Below are 15,114 nucleotides of genomic sequence, written 5' to 3' on the forward strand. Positions count from 1 at the left end.
AAGCCCTGGATATGTGACCACCAACGCCAGGCAGACAATCTCTGAAGAGTATTGATGATGGCTGGGGGTCACCCGTCTTGTAAAGACACTGCCCAGAAGGCGGCAATGGAAAACCACTCCTGTAGCAAAGTTTGTCAAGGGCAATCATGGTCATGGAAAGACCATGACTGCCCACATCATACAACACAGCTCGTAATGATGATGATGATGATGATCAAGAGCAATAACTCAGTTCATACAGTTACAGCTCTGCATTAAAGCAATGTTCTGCCTTCCTTGTTACCTTTACCCCTGAAACAAGGAATTACTGAGAGGTTACAATGTGAAAAAAAGCCCAAGAAGGGCATTCAAAATACTAACATTGCACCCTTCCTTCATTCCATCTCATCATCCTCCTGCAGTGCTAGTATTTATCAACTTCCCTTTTGAATGAAACTATTGGATCAGGCCCCACTACAATTTCTGGCAGTCCTTTCCAGTTTCATACTGCTCACTGGGTAAAATAAATCCTCATGATTCTTTAGGCTCTTTTGCTTTAATGTAACCCTTACCCAACAGGCTGGTATATGTCTAGGGGAAAAAGGAGATCCAGCCACTCTCCAACCCACCTCCCGTACACGCAGGTGCTGTGAGAATCGAGTTAATGCCTCGCGCCCGCCAACAGTATCAAACCCACAACAAATACCGTTATGAAATACACTTTAAAGAGTTTACTAAAATTAAAAAAATAGTAGGCAATACAATATATATATATATAGATATATACACAAGGAAAAAAACAAAAGGCGCCAACTTATCAAAGTTCAGTCTGTTTAGTGCACTCGTTGGAGCTCAATCAACGAACCAATCGACCCATCCGGCCGTCGCACCTGGGACCACCCCGGTGGTCTTACGAGCAGTCCAGCACACGTCCACCTTCCTCAGCGTCTTCCTCGGCCTCTACAAAAAAACCCGCGAAAACCCCTCCCCCAAGTTCCCAGCATCACAAGACACAATGACATTCCCCATTGATTAACAAATGAATACAATTACCATATCAGCCATTCCAAAGTGAAACAACGGCGAGAGAAACACTTATCCGACAAAGAAACATTCCTACTTGTAACAAACCAAAGAGGCCATTTTGAGTAACATACCCAGGACATTGTACAAATGAAACTATTGGATCAGGCCCCACTACAATTTCTGGCAGTCCTTTCCAGTTTCATACTGCTCACTGGGTAAAATAAATCCTCATGATTCTTTAGGCTCTTTTGCATATTGCCTTTACCCTATGTCCCTTGTTTTATGGCTTTCCCACCTGTGAGATCTTCTCTGTCTGGACCCTTTGCAATTTCCTGGCAATTTGGAGTTGAAGGGGATAGTAGGTCATCCATGCTCAAATGGAGGTGTAGACTCAATGGGCAGAATGGCCTAATTCTGCTCCTACAGTACGTCTTACTGTTCTATCCACAGGATGAGAAGCTCACTGGCAAGAATGCTAATCATTGCCCATTCCTAATTGCTTGAACTGTTTTTCCAGGCCCTTGTCAGGAAATGTAGAGGAGGCTTGACCTAAAAGCAGCAGACATGATTTAGTGGTAAACAATAACATTAATAACGGACTTCAAAATAACAAGACATGAGGGGCCACAAAGCAAGTGAGGTGAGAAACTAAACAGAACAGGCAATAAGGTCAACCTTGGGAAAGGAAAAACCAAAGTTAGGAGCAGTCAGTTGTTTTGCTGAGTGAAAAGGACAGTGGCTGAGAACTGGGGTTAAATAGGCTGCAGGTGATGAGTCTGGAACGAGCAGCAGGTGAATCCTATTAGCTGGATGGAGACTGGGAAGGGCCTGCATGTGTAGGCAGGACTGGGCTTGACAAATGGTTAAGAGGGGACCACACTTTGATGGTTCCAAGTAAAAAGCCTGTATCAGATAAGCCTGACAGATTGTTCAGGCAATGTCTACGTAGCAAGGATCAGAGATTTCAAGTGTTTATTTGAGGGACATTGGTGAAATGGGTGTTCTTTTTTTTAATGATGTCCTTGTACTTTCATAGTCAGTAGTTTGGTAATTGCAGGGTTAACAATCCAGGCTTCCAGATATTATCCAGTAATTCAACCCCTTTGTTGCCACAATGAATGATGCTCACTGCTCATCAAATGTAATTGTATTTAGATCCAGGTCATTTTGGCAGGGCCCTTACAGCAAGTAAATTCTACTTGATTGCACTGTAGATGATACTTTGCTGATAATTGAGTCTGAGGAGACAGTAATTGGCTGGGTTAAGTTTGTAACCAGGCTAACTCCTGGTAATTTTCTGCTTTGTATAGCAACTCCCTAATACTCTACACAATTTGCCTTCAAGAATACTATGGTTTGTGGTTCTTCATCACAGACCTCCTATTTAAAATCATTACATTTAATTGAATGGTTCAGTTTTTTTTCCCCTGTTCGCCCTGTCAACGATAATAAATAACATTTATATAGCATCTTTAATATAGCAAAGTATCTCAAGGCAATGAGGAGCATTCTCAAATAAAAATTGTGACAGACCATTTAAGGGGATATTAGTTGTATAACCAGAAAATTGTAAAGAGAGGTAAGTTTAAGTAGCGTATGAGAGGTAACTGGATGCAATGAGAAATTCCAGAATGTAGGACCTTACCAGCTGAAACGTAGGCATCACTGGTGGAGTGGTTCAATTTATGGATGATAACGATACCAGAGGAATGTAGAGACTTCCATGAATTATAGCGCTGGAGGGATTTATGGAGACCAGGAGGTTGAGGACAAGCTGAGGTTTGAAAATAAGGATGAGAATATTGACATCAACGTTTTGCTTATTTAGAAACCGCTGTACATCAGTGAGAGATAGGGCAATCGCCTAATAGGACAGTGGAGATCAGGAATTAGGATGCTGACCTCTGGATGCCCTTGAGTTTACAAAGATGGTGGCTCAGACTTGGGCGTTTGTCAAGTTTGCAGAGGTGGGTTTGGAGACAGAGAGGGGAGTTAGAAGTCATGTAAGGGTTTAGGAGTATCAATGTTGGGAAGCTAGAGGTCCGTTTAGCTTTAGGGACTGGAGTGTGGAGAAGTTAAGGGTCAGGGTTCCACTCTGCATTTGAAGTACAATGAAGTGGACGGGTGACAAAGGTCATTCACAGTCCAGGCCTCCGTTCCACACTCAAAGCCCTGTGACTATGGTCGGGTGATGAAGGACATCTTCAGTCCAGGGCTCCACTCTGTGACTGAAGGCTAGCGACCAGTCGTCCATGACCATGCAGGTAGGAGGCACGAGTGCCTGTCAGTCTACTGTACCGGAGTTCAAGCCTAGAGTTTAGGGTCCTGTCATTGGCTAGTCCTGGGCATTGGTAGTGAAAACCAGAGCCTAAAGGTCGATCGATAGTCTGGAAGATGAAGCCTGATGCCCGAAGTATGGAGACTGAAGGCTGAAAGCCTGTATTGGAGTTGGAGGGCGATCTATCTGTGCAGGTGGGTGGGGGGGTTGGGGAGGAAAGGGGCTTGCTTTGCTGCTGTTGTCTTGTGTTCGGTGCTGTTCTGCGGAGCTTTGTGAGCGTGCTATAACGGCACTGGACTGTGTGGCAACACGTGTGGACTGCCCCCAGTGAACCTCTAGGTTGTATTGGCCATTAACGCGAACGATACATTTCGCTGTCTCGTTCGATGCACGCTGACAGATAGATCTGAATCTGAATCCGAATGAGGGAGGATGGTCATTAGCGGTTGGGATCAATGAAATCTGATGGTAATAAGGAAATGGGTGAGGATTTCAGCAGAAGGAGCTGAGGTAAAGCGGAAACAAGCAAGATCATGGAGGGGAAAGGCACATTATTATTGATGCTGCTCCACAGCTCAGCTTGATGTCAAACATAACACAAAGACTATTAGCAGTTGCATGCTGTTGGCAAGGAGAAGAGTGGAATAAGTGACTGGGGAACAGAGTCTGTGATTATAATGCATGCATTCTGTGCAAATAATCACTATGAAATTAATAGAGATCATCTTGTATTTCAAGGCAATATTGTTATAGCAGATCCCAGTTTGAGTAGCACGAGGTAGTGCCTGAGCATCCAGATGAGGACAGCATTTGACTCAGCATGGCTGCATCACTTATTGCTGCTTGTTGTCAAACCTGAAGCATGAAGAGTAATGACTTGAACAAGCAATGTGAAGGTATCTATTACTCTGGAGCTGAGTCCAGGGTAAAGAGTCCATACTTGAAGTAAATAACGTCATTGGGATGGGGGATGGAGGGGAATATTAGAGAAGAAAATGTGGAACAAAATGGAAGTGACGTTTAGTAAATACACGTTTCAGCTTTTCGTTATTGGTACTTGCGTCTGGCATTTTGTCTGTCTGGTTTCTGAATTGGCAGCGTAATCAGAAAACATTACACATGGAACTATTGGTAGTGAGAGATCATCAGATTAATCAGTGCTATATTGACTGTGCATTGTAAAATGGATAAAGTCAGTGGATGAATGGGGTGCATTTTTACTTGCGTGTGTTGAATTGGTTATCAATATTGCCTCTGAGCCACTGGCTACAACTCATTGCCAATACTTTTAAGTTATAATTAGTTGCATTTCAGTGAGTGCTGTGTTGCTGCATTTCCTGTCTCAAAATGTTTAAATCAATCTGACAATTCAGAATAATGCTATCAGTTTTGTGACATTGATCAAGGAAGAACTGGGTTTTTCATAGTGTTCTGGTTATTTTGATCCCTCAGATATTGTACAAGACCTGGTGAGTTGTCCTTCTCACAGCTGCTTGTGGGCTTTTACTTGGTACCAATTGCTTCCTTCGATAACGAGTCAAAATTTGGAAGATGGGGTCAATATAGGAAGCACGGTAATATCACAATTTGCGCATCGCTGCCGTAAGATTGTATTTCTATTCCCGCCACTGTCTCTAAGGAGTTTGTATGTTCTCTCTGACCCCCTGTGTGTTTCTTCTGGGTGCTCTGGTTTTCTCACACACTCACAAGATGTGTAGTTAGGGTTAGCTGGAACTCTTTGTTGTTACGTACACAACACTGGAAGAACCCAGCAGGTCAGGCAGCATCCGTGAGAAACGAGTGGCCAACGTTTTGGGCCGAGACCCTTCATCAGGAATGGGGGGGGAAGAGAGGGTCGAAGCCCAGTAATAGAGATAGGGGAGTGGGTAGGGCCTAGAGGCGCCAGGTGGAAAACCAATCAGAGGAAAGATAAAGGGGGAGGGGGAGGGGATAAGCATGAAAGAACTGTAGAGATAAAGAAGCAGAAAGTTGAAAGGGGAGAGAGGCAGAGAGGGACCTGGGTTAGGGGAAGGGGGAGGGGAAGGGAATTACCAGAAATTGGAGAATTCAATGTTCATACCACCAGGCTGGAGGCTACCCAGACAGTAGATGAGGTGTTGCTCCTCCATCCTGAGTTTGGCCTGATCATGGCAGGAGAGGAGGCCATGTATGGACATATCTAGATGGGAATGAGAGACAGCGTTGAAGTGGGTTGTGTATGTTGTGTACGTACTCTTTGATCCACAGCATCTGCAGTTGTATTTTTGTGTTTTAACTCTTTGTTGGTGTTGGAAGCATGGTGACAATTGCAGGCTGCCCCGTGCCATTCTCACTGATTTAATTTGACACAAACAGTACACTTTAGCACATGTTAACATGTGACAAATAAAGCTAATCTTTATCCCTGAAGGTTAAGGTAGTCCAGATGAAACACTCAGCAAGTCGGGGAACACCTTTGGTGTGAGAGAGGTAAAATGTTCTGATGAAAGCTCACTGATGTAAAGTATTAATTCTGCTCCTCTCTTCATAGAGGCTGCTTGGCCTACAAAGCATTTCCAGTATTATCTGTTTTATCACCTGATTACTCCATTTATTAAAGTAAAAAGTGCTGGAAGTAATTCCCCAGAGGTGAAAAAAGATACAAGATATGATCTTTACCTTTCTTTCAATTACTCTTCTAGTGCTATTGTATAATGAACCACCGAGCAGTAAGACATTGGGTTAACCTTTTAGGCTCCTTGGGATTCAATATCAAATTCAAATATTTGTGAAAAGCAACTTTTTCTGTTTGAGTTAGAACCAGCCAGTTTCGACGTGAAGTCACCCACTGTAACAATAGATCAGTTTTGCTCTTGTTGTGACTGTGACAAAGTCACTGGAGTAAGTGGAGCAGCTGATGGATAGGAAAGTCTTTATTTTTTTAATTATCAAAATAAAATTTATTCACAATAAAAGTATTTACAATAATAAATCGTTCAATAACACTGAACACTTTACAGACATTATCATTACATTTCATACAGTTTTAAATAATTCATCCACTCACGTGGAACTCTGGGGGTTCGTATTAGACAATATAGTTGAGGGGCTGTACACCATCAAGTTTTGGGCCGACCACAGAGCGTCTTTCACCAAATTGATGATCTGTCAGCAGCACTTAATGATCGTCTCCATGTGTGTCCCAGGGAAGAGCTGATGAAGATGAAAATCATTACTAATTATGACAAACATTCTCTTGGAGACCCTCTCAGTAGAGTTTCCCAAACCCAAACTACATCAAGATTTTATGCTCTTGAGGACAATGGTGCCCATAGGTAGTTTTCAAAAGCTACAATGAATTCACTTTCTTCAACACGAGGAAATCTATGAATCCAAGCAACACACACACACACAAAATGCTGGTGGAACGCAGCAGGCCAGGCAGCATCTATAGGAAGAAGTATTGTCGACTTTTCGGGCTGAGACCCTTCGTCAGGACTACCCGAAAGAAGAGATAGCAAGAGATTTGAAAGTGGGAGGGGGAGGTGGAGATCCGAAATGATAGGAAAAGACAGGAGAGGAAGGGATGAAGCTAAGAGCTGGAAAGGTGATTGGCAAAAGGGATACAAGGCTAGAGAAGGGAGAGGATCATGGGGCAGGAGGCACAGGGAGAAAGAAAGGGGGAGGGGAGCACCAGAGGAAGATGGAGAGCAGGCAAGGAGTGATTGTGAGAGGGACAGAGAGAGAGAGAAAAAAGGAAAATATAATAAATAAAGGATGGGGTAAGAAGGAGGGGAAGAGGATAGGGTTCCCCTTGCCCTCACCTACCACCCCACCAGCCTCTGGGTCCAACATATAATTCCCTGTAACTTCTACCACCTCCAACGGGATCCCACTACCAAGCACCTTTCCCTCCCCCTCTTTCTGCTTTCCGCAGGGATTGCTCCCTACGCGACTCCCTTGTCCATCCGTTCCCCCCCACATCCTTTCCCACCAATCTTCCTCCCGCCACTTATCCTTGTAAGCAGAACAAGTGCTACACCTGCCCTTACATTTCCTCCCTCACCACCATTCAGGGCCCAAGACAGTCCTTCCAGGTGAGGTGACACTTCACCTGTGAGTTGGCTGGTGCGGTATACTGCGTCCGGTGCTCCCGGTGTGGCCTTCAATGTATTGGTGAGACCCAACGCAGACTGGGAGACTACTTCACTGAACACCTACTCTCTGTCTGCCAGAGAAAGCAGGATCTCCCAGTGGCCACACATTTTAATTCCACATCCCATTCCCATTCTGATATGTCAATCTATGGCCTCCTCTACTGTCAAGATGAAGCCACACTCAGGTTGGAGGAACAACACCTTATATTCCGTCTGGCTAGCCTCCAACCTATTGACATGGACATTAATTTCTCTAACTTCCATTAATGCCCCTCCTCCCCTTCTTACCCCATCCTTTATTTATCTATTTATTTGTTTGTTTATTTATTATTTCCCTTTTTTTCTCTCACTCTTTTTTCTCTCTCTGTCCCTCTCACAATCACTCCTTGCCTGCTCTCCATCTCCCTCTGGTGCTTTCCCCTCCCCTTTCTTTCTCCCTGTGCCTCCCTTCCCATGATCCTTTCCCCTCCCCTTTCTTTCTCCCTGTGCCTCCCTTCCCATGATCCTTTCCCTTCTCTAGCCTTGTCTCCCTTTTGCCAATCAACTTTCCAGCTCTTAGCTTCATCCCTCCCCCTCCTGCCTTCTCCTACCATTTTGGATCTCCCCCTCCCCCTCCCACTTTCAAATCTCTTACTATCTCTTCTTTCAGTTAGTCCTGACGAAGAGTCTCGGCTCGAACCGTCGACAGTGCTTCTTCCTATAGATGCTGCCTGGCCTGCTGCGTTCCACCAGCATTTTGTGTGTGTTGCCTCACTTTCTTCAATATTTTGCATCTGATAAATGGCTCCTTTGAAGTGCATATTTACAGTAGAAGCACATTGAAATTGATAAGATACCTCTGAATGATCAACCACCTTTGCTGGGAAAAATTAATTCACACAGATGGTCTAAAAACTTCTGAAGACAGAGAACACAGATGTACAAGATTAGTGCTATGAGGGCTGACCCCCTGAGTGTACAAATGCCCTGGTTATTGCTGGAGAGAGGTATGCCTATGACCACGTTTGATAAACTGAATAAGCAAGTTTAGTCTGATCTGACAGCCCTCCTTGATCTTTGGAAGAAGGGTGCAAATTAACTTAGGCTGTAGGTGCCTTGTTTGATATAGACCGATTAACATAGACCCATTGTGTTCCACTTGGCTGATACAGATAGGAGCGTCTCATGGCTGCATCACTTTACAAACCATATCTTGAGCAGCGAGCCCCCTGCTGTGGGCCAGCAGCCTGTGTTTAGTAGATTACTGTTTCTACTTTACATTTAAATGAGTCCTTTACATTTTGAAGACTTCTCATTTACATTTTGAAGACTGGCTGGTACTTGTTTGTATTAACACCTGTTATCCCTACTCTGTAACTCCTAACCCATGTCTTAACAATTCCCTGACATCCTATCCATGAATGTTGGCTTCTCTAATGCCTACTTCTAAAATTCTCCTTGGTTTAAGATTTTCAGCACTTGCTTTGTTAGACAATAGACAATAGGTGCAGGAGTAGGCCGTTCGGCCTCTCAAGCCAGCACCGTCATTCACTGAGACCATGGCTGATCATCCACAATCAGTACCCAGTTCCTGCCTTCTCCCCATATCCCTTGATTCCACTATCTTTAAGAGCTCTGTCTAACTCTTCCTGAAAGCATCCAGAGAATTGGCCTCCATTGCCTTCTGAGGCAGAGCATTCCACAGATCCACAACTCTCTGGGTGAAAAAGTTTTTCCTCAACTCCGTTCTAAATGGCCTACCCCTTATTCTTAAACTGTGGCCTCTGGTTCTGGATTCCCCCAACATCGGGAACATGTTTCCTGCCTCTGGCGTGTCCAATCCCTTAGTAATCTTATATGTTTCATTCAGATCCCCTCTCATCCTTCTAAATTCCAGTGTATACAAGCCCAGTCGCTCCAATCTTTCAACATATGACAGTCCCACCATCACGGGAGTTAACCTTGTGAACCTATGCTGCACTCCCTCAATAGCAAGAATATTCTCCCTCAATTTTGGAGGCTGTGTTTTGGAGTTCTGCCACTCACAGTGCTTGTGCTATTCTCTTGTCCGTTATTCTCTTTCTCACTATCTGTTCTTATTCACTTATTAACCAGACAGTACTAACAGCATTGTGTTACCTGACCTGGGCAATCCCAGTCTCCACACTACCTAGACATACCTTCGTTCTCTTCGCCCACTCACACACCACTGGAATTTAGATTATACTTGCCTTCTCACTTTTCCAGTTCTTACAAGGGGTCTTTGACCCGTAATGTCAGCTCTGTTTCTCTCTCCATAGATGCTATCTGGCCTGCTGAAGACCACAAGACATAGGAGCTGAATTAGGCCATTTGGCCCAATTGAGTCCGTACTGCCGTTACATCATGACTGATGTATTATCACTCTCAATCTCATTCTCTTGCATTTTCCCTGTAACCTTTGACACCCTTCCTATCAACCTCTGCTTTAAATATACCCAAGGACTTGCTCTCCATGACCATCTATGGCGATGAATTCCATAGATTCCCCTGCCTCTGGCAAAAGAAATTCCTCCTCTTCTCTGTTCTAAAGGGTCTTCCCTCTATTCTGATCTGCGCCCTCTGATCCTAGACTATTCCACTATAGGAAATAGTGTCCTCTTCACATCCACTCTATTTGTGCCTTTCAATAATCGATAGGTTTCATTGAGATCCCCCCTCATTTTTCTAAACTCCAGCAAGTACAGGCCCAGAGCCATCAAACACTCCTCATATAACAACCCTCTCATTCCCAGAATTATTTTCGGGAGAGCTTCTACCCCTTCACCAACAGATTTTGTGAATGGTCATTATTTCTTTTTTTTTGTGCATTGTTTGTTTTTGTAAGTTATAGTAAATTTTATGTCTCTGGTACAGTTTGGAGACAACACAACAAATTTCATGTCATATAAGTCAATGATAATAATGCTTCTGCCATTTTCAGTTTTTTTTCACATTTCCAGCATCTGCAGGGTTTTGCGTTACAGTATCTCGATGGTGGGAAGTGCCAAATTAGCAACAGATTCTAACCCCTTCCTATCAAAACCTTCTACCCCACACAAAGAAGAGTCTGCGAGTCCCACAGTGGTTTCATCAAAAACCATACAAGACTTGAAATCAGTCACCCTCATTCCCAAGGGACCAGAAACTCCTTTCCAAGGCCAGTCCATTGGCAGCTATTCCAACAATTTCTGTCTTTTCCTTTATAAACACCCCCATCATTCCATCTCTCTTTCCTCCTTAAAATCCGTTCTGTTGAGTCAAACTTTAGACTCCTTCACCCTTGTTGATGTCCACTTGTTTATTTCCCGCCTCAGTGAGATTGGGATGTTTATCTTTATCATCAGCATAACAGAAAGAGAAAAGCTGATCTCGTCAACCTCAGATGGTCCAGGGTACAGCCCCTGGACTCAAGAAGAAGCTTGAGGAACAGCACATAATTAGCCCAAGATTCATATTATAGACTTCAAGACCAAATCAGAGTTCAACGATCACCCATTTCGAGCCTATAATTTCTATAATTCATTTTTTTCTCTCTCTGTGCTCTGCTGGTAGCTTCAAGTTTCATTTGTTATCTTCGGCTCACATCTCCTCCGGACACACTACAGAGTCTTCACTGTATCCCTCTTTAGTAGGGCAAATAACAAAGAGAAACTTCTAACAAAGCAAGCTTGACTGAAGGGGAAAAGCACTAATCTAACGGTAGAGCTGAGATAATGTTCAAGATAGTGCAATGTCTTTTCCAGTACACCTGTGTAAAGCAGAATGACATAATTGTTACTCCAGATCTGATGCAGCAAAAAAAAACACAATAAGATAAAGAACACGATAATAATAAAAAAACACAATAAATATAAAGGTGAAAATAGCTCGTGTAGGTGAGGCCTCCGTAGGTCGGGGTCGACCATGGATTCTGCATCCTAGTTGTCTAGATACACAAGCCTGGGCAGTACAATATGGAGAGCAAGCTACTGTCCGTGCAGCAATGCTCCTCCTCTCCACACATCTAATCAATCCAAAGATACGGCAGACTGATACAGTTTGGCACCAGCTTACATGCTTACCATATAACCATAGAACATTACAGCACAGAAACAGGCCTTTTGGCCCTGTTTGGCTATGCCAAACCATTTCTCTGCCTAGTCCCATTCACCTGCACCGGGACCATATCCCTCCATACACCTCTCCTCCATGTACCTGTCCAAGTTTTTCTTAAATGTTAAAAGTGAGCCCGCATTCACCACTTCATCTGGCAGCTCATTCCACACTCCCACCACTCTCTGTGTGAAGAAGCCCCCACTAATGTTCCCTTTAAACTTTTCCCCCTTCACCCTTAACCCATGACCTCTGTTTTTTCTCTCCCCTAGCTTCAGTAGAAAAAGCCTGCTTGCATTCATTCTATCTATACCCATCATAATTTTATATACCACTATCAAACCTCCCCTCATTCTTCTACGCTCCAGGGAATAAAGTCCTAACCTATTCAACCTTTCTCTGTAACTCAGTTTCTCAAGTTCCGGCAACATCCTTGTAAACCTTCTCTGCACTCTTTCAACCTTATTAATACCTTTCCTGTAATTTGGTGACCAAATATAAATACATAATTATATGTCCATAAAGTGACACTAGGCACTGATGGGAGTGGGACGAACAGTCCATGAGCACTGTAGCAGGGTAACATCTTTCATATTCCTTGCAGTTTTCTGGCACCTTTCTGTATATATGTTCTTGATGGCGGGTAAGCTGGTGCTGTTGATGCGTTAGGCAGTTTTGCCTACCGATTGTAATGCCTTCCTGTCCGCCACAGTGCAGTTTCTGTGCCATGCAGTGATGCAGATTGTTAGAACGCTCACTGCTGCACATCCGCAGACTGCCGTGAGTGTAGATGTGCAATAGTCCAGCCTCCTCGGAAAGTAAAGGCGTTCGTGACCTTTCCTGATTGTGTGGAACGTATTCTGGGATCATGAGAGCTGGTGCAAGATGTTCACTCCCAGGAGTTTAAAACTGCTGTGCCACCGATGTAAAGAGGAGTGTGAGTGGTATGAGTTTCCTTGTAGTCAATAACCGCCTCCTTTGTCTTGTTGGCATTCAGGAAGAGGTTACAGGCCTCAGGCTCTGTAGACTGTCTCATCATTGTTGGCGATGAGCCCCACCACTGTCGCATCATCGGCAAACTTGACAACGTGATCCTTTCACGCACCTTTTCCTTTGCTCTCTCCAAGATTCAAGATTCTAATTTATTTATCACATGTGTATTGAAATATACGGTGAAATACGTCATTTACATAAAAAAAATCAGACCCAAGGGCATGCTGGGGGCAGCCCACATGGGTCACCAAACATTCCAGCTCCCACATAGCATGCCCACAATCCTACCCGCTACTGTTTTATTTTTCTCTAATATTGTCACCTTTCCATCCTTTTTAATAGTTACACCCTTTTGGTCTAAAAGTCTCACCCAACATGTCCTCACCCTCCCAATCTCTGTAAATCCCTCCAGCTATACAATTCATGACAAGTTCCGCTTGCCTCCAGTCTTCCATTTGTCCATGAATGAAACCACCACATCAGTGGTGACTGTTCTTCAGGTGCCAGGGTCCTAAGCTCCGGAATCTGTTCCCAGTATGCAGTTACCTCACATTCTCCCTTTAGATCAGGAGTTCCCAACCGTTTTTATGCCATGGACCAAACACCATTAAGCAAGGGGCCCGTGCCTTAGATGCTGCTTAAAACCTATCTCTTCTGACAGTTTCTGGTCTCAGATTTAATATCCGCCACCTCTGATCTCTTCTCCTTCTCTCAGAAAGGAGGTACAGGACCCATAGGTCCTACACCACCAAGTACAGGAACAGTTATTACCCTTTAACCATAAAGCTTCCAAGTTCAAAGCTCAAATTACATTTATTAAACTATATACAACTTTGAGATTCATCTTCTCTCAGGCAGCCGCAAAACAAAAACACAATCAAATCCTCGAGAAAACAAACACAACAAATGCCGTCAAGCATCCATTGTGCAGTAAAGGAATAAACTGTGCAGATATTTTAAAATGTAAATAAATACACACAGAACATGAACCGAAGAGTCCTCGAAAGTGAGTCCACAGCCACAGAGACAGTCAGCACTGAGGGAAGTGCAGCCAGTCCAGGAGCTGCTTTCAAATATGGAGGCGTGGACCCCAGCGTAGGCAGACGGAACAGGCCCAAGTGGGGGGATCCTGACTGACATGAAGTAGCGAGCCGAACGCCGGTTCATCCTCTGCCCCCAGCTTCTTTCAAGGACCCTACAACTCATGTTTGCAATATATAATTTACTTATTGCACAGTTTGTTTCCTTCTTTGCGCATTGGTTGTTCGTCAGTCTTTGTAAGTCTTTTTTTCATTGATCCTATTATGCTGTACTGTGAACACCTGCAAAAATAAATCTCAAGGTAGTATATGGTGGAATACACATACTTTGATAATAACTTTACTTATGAGCTTTGAGCTTGTTCCTCTTTACATATACTGACCTACTGAGTTTTTCATTCATCTGTTTTTATTTTACCTTTGTCTTGCACAAAGAGAGAGTCGTTGGTGGTGCTAACTCTGCCGGCATTCACTCGCTCCCCACATAAAGAATGGCCAACTGTTTGTGCAGGCAGTGTCTGTAGAACTGTGCCAGAGCCTTCGGGAGAACCCTACACCCTGGGCTCTTCATTTGCATTTGTGCTTTGGAGATATGAAAAGGTTATCGATTTAAACCTGGGGACTTACTTGATAATGTACATTGGGTGTCAGGCCATAGAGGTTGAGGAGTATGTAAGAGCCTGCCAAAATGTGCGCCACAGTATCTCTGACAAGCAGTAAGGATTTAAGTAACTCCTCAGCATTGCAATGACATGTGCAAAATGAGTTGGCAATTCTGTGCAAAGCGACTGACATTCCCAAGAGGATGACCCCCTGGGCAACGTTCACAAAACACCAAACATAAGGAGCTGACCTCGAATTTTCTTTACAAATAATTGAAAGACAGTGGGGGGAAGAGAGCAGCGTCAGCAGCACAAAAGAAGATTGCCTTATAGTGTAACGCTGTGAATTTCGGCATCCTCAGCGACCTTATCTCACACGAGGCATAAAGGCACTTGGGACAATAGGAATTGAGGAAAGGAATTATCTGCCACGTCAAGCTTCCTATTATCCTCTTCCCCTGCCTGGTGCATTGAGCTTTTAATATACAGAGAATGAATGCGAGGAGTTCAACTCTGGAGATCAGCTTATACATTTGCTGCAAGTGATATCTGACAGTTTCAATGCATAGACATTGGGCAATTTAATTTGTAGGAAGAGAATCATTTGAATTCTTGCTTTCATTTGATTTGTGATTGTGATATTGAAATTTATTTAGATTTGCAAGATTTAGGATGAAATGTCTTTGAGGCACATGGATTATTTATGTACAGCTTCTTATCAGGAGATTAGGTGGGAGAGTCTACTGTATAAACAATAGAAAGATTAATTTTGTAAACATTTATATGGCACTTTAACAGGACCTCGTGCATTCCAAAGTGCTTTAAAATTAGTAGATTGCTATCTGAAGAGTAAATAATTTGCTGGTGTGCATGTGAGTACTGCAATCAGTATTGTGCATGAGGAATGAAATGTGAGGGGACCTGTCTATCCACTGCAGAAACGCTGATTACACCAACGGGGCTTTCGA

Source organism: Hypanus sabinus, chromosome 16 (assembly GCF_030144855.1).
Source record: "Hypanus sabinus isolate sHypSab1 chromosome 16, sHypSab1.hap1, whole genome shotgun sequence".
Lineage (NCBI taxonomy): Eukaryota > Metazoa > Chordata > Chondrichthyes > Myliobatiformes > Dasyatidae > Hypanus > Hypanus sabinus.